Genomic DNA, 2874 nt, shown 5'->3' with positions numbered 1-2874 from the left:
TCTCTCTCTCTCTCTCTCTCTCTCTCTCTCTCTCTCTCTCTCTCTCTCTCTCTCTCTCCCTCAGGTGTCAGGGCGTTGTGCGTGCAAATCTTTTGTAAGCCTCAGCGATAGATTTTAGTTAACGCTCGGTTTAGATTAATAATTCTATATTCATTGCGAGATCGATAACTGCTCATGTCATTAGGTAATTCGCATTGTCAGATAAATACTTATATTGTAGATTTTCTTAGTTCCTCATATTATAACCTGTAATGCGATACTGATGTCCGAGCCATCATACGCACGCAATCACTCTCTATTTTTATAATCTGTATATTCTAAACAATTATTTGAGTTTGTATTAAATCGCCTTATGGCATATGAATCAGAATCAATGAGTAACATTATTTGCAAACTTAACGATTTCCCACCAATTGTTCTTCGTCATTAGTCATCGCTGGCGCTCAAACACGCTCAGCGCCATATTGGGCACAGCAGCCACAACGTAGCCACAATATAACTGACTGAGATAACACAGCTTATGATGTCTCTGCCACTCAAGAATAAACCTAACATAGAAAACGATAATTAAAGCTATAAAATGTAATAACAGAAATAGATGCTTGAAAGATTTTTTAACTTAAAAAAAGAAAAGAAAAACTTATATATCGATCTTGCATTCATTAAAGAATTCAGTTAAAGAATTCATTATAACCTCAATTTTATTCGTTTTCATTTTTTTTTATGATTTCTTTAATGTCAATCGGAGCTTTTATATTCAACTTATTAAACTTATCTAATATTCTTTCTTTCTTTGGTAAACTTATTGCAAATCCATAGTATATATAGTTCCTCTCTTCGATGAGATCACAAGAACATTTATCGCTATTGGTTATCTTAAATCTAAATAAGTTAGATTTCAAAGAATTATGGCCATAACGAAGGCGATTGATAGTTACAATAGCTTTCCTGCTTAGATTACTGGAAATAAACCACGGTTTATCTGATTGAAAATAAACGCAAACGAAAATGGATTGAAATGAATAGAAATGGATTCAGATTTTCAGAAATATTGATTCACGAATGTTAAAATGAATGCTTTTCAATCCTGAATGAATTTTTATTCGTTTATAGGAATTGTATGGAGCATATCTCTATATCTTTCAATCTAAAAATATTAGCTTTTTCTGTGCATTGTGAATATTATTCAATTCAAAATTTTGAAATTCAGTTTTTTAATCCGATTGCATCCAATTGAATCCAATTGAATCCAATTGAATCCAATTAAATCCAAAAAAAAGTATTCGCTATTTAAAATACGCATAGAAAATTCGGATAGAAAAAAATTTCAATCCATTTTAATCCATTCTCGTTTACTGGGAGAATAGTTGAAAATACTTTGTGCTTTTATAAAGAACATTAGCTCTATATTTCAAGAAATCTTCATTATCCTTATTGCTTTGGGTTTTAAAAATACTAATAATATCCGAATAAAGTACCTCCACCAGCAAATTACCTTCAGAGACGGCCCTCTTGGCTAACATGTCCGCATTTTTTTGTTTTCTTGAATATTACGATAAGCTGGAATCTAAATTAATTCGATATTTTTATCTTTTTCATTACACCAATAATATGATTGATTTCTTGAATTACATGAGATTGATATTTAAGTTTGCGGATGTTTTGAAGAGAACTGAGAATATTCTTGGAATCCGAAAAGATTGTAAAATTAATATGTTCAGAGATCCTTATACGTTTAGGACTGTCAGTAAAACGATACCCTCGGCTGTATATATGGAAATAAACATCTAATAATTTATAACTAAAGGTAAAAAACTCATTTAAGCTCCAGCTAATCATGCCAATATCGGTCCTTGACCCATTAACAAATATTACCATGCGATCTGACAATCTGTCTTGAGGCGAGGATGATCATAGAACGGAAGCGACATCTCGATTAGCTAAATCAAACTAATTCAGATGATCATTTTTGAACTTATAATCTATCCATATAAATTCATTCTCTTGTAGATTTATTCTATAACTTTTAACGATAGTTCGATATCATTGTACTGTCATTGCGCAACTATTTCACCATGTAAAATACCTGCGCAATGACATTCATAAGCTAATAAAATTATTGTTATAGAGTTACAGAATTATAGGCCTACTGATTTCTATTCTTCATGGTCGCTTGCAATGATCAATGTCGATATGAGTAATTTCTAGAATGCTTGATCGATGAGATATTATTAAAGATCGATATTCTTACGGGAATCTTTGTTGAAATTTAACTAATTAAGAGTAATAAAATGATAATATATATAGCACTAATTTCATGATTTATTATTTTCGTAGACATATACATGTATTAAAACTCAATAATACTCGATTTTTACTTAAAATTATAATTTTAATGTTATCATCCGAGTTTGATTATCAATAGAGATGATAACAGTAGAGAAAAAAATTGTAATTTCGTAGTCATATCTAAGATATTATATTATAAATATATACACTTATTTATAGAATATATATACTTATTTATATAATAAAAAATCATTTAATGATATATTATGTACATTTATGTTAATAATTGCAAATTTATATCAATTGTTGATAATAGCATTTTTCAATTCCTCCAAGCCCTCGGGACCCTTTTCGTACGAATGAAAATTTGTTCAAAGTTGACTTTAATATATCTCGTCGGTGTCCATATATAAAAAAGAATTTCCGAGGGCTCGGAGGTAATTGAAGTACGCTGATATTATCGACAATTGATATATATTTGCGTTATTATAATAACATTAAATATTTGGATAATAAATCATTAAATTGATAAATTTTAATTTATTATGTAAATATTCTATAAATAAGTATGCAGACTTATAATGC

Source organism: Atta colombica, unplaced genomic scaffold (genome assembly GCF_001594045.1).
Source record: "Atta colombica isolate Treedump-2 unplaced genomic scaffold, Acol1.0 scaffold7, whole genome shotgun sequence".
Classification (NCBI taxonomy): Eukaryota; Metazoa; Arthropoda; class Insecta; order Hymenoptera; family Formicidae; genus Atta; species Atta colombica.
This window is presented reverse-complemented; position numbering follows the sequence as displayed.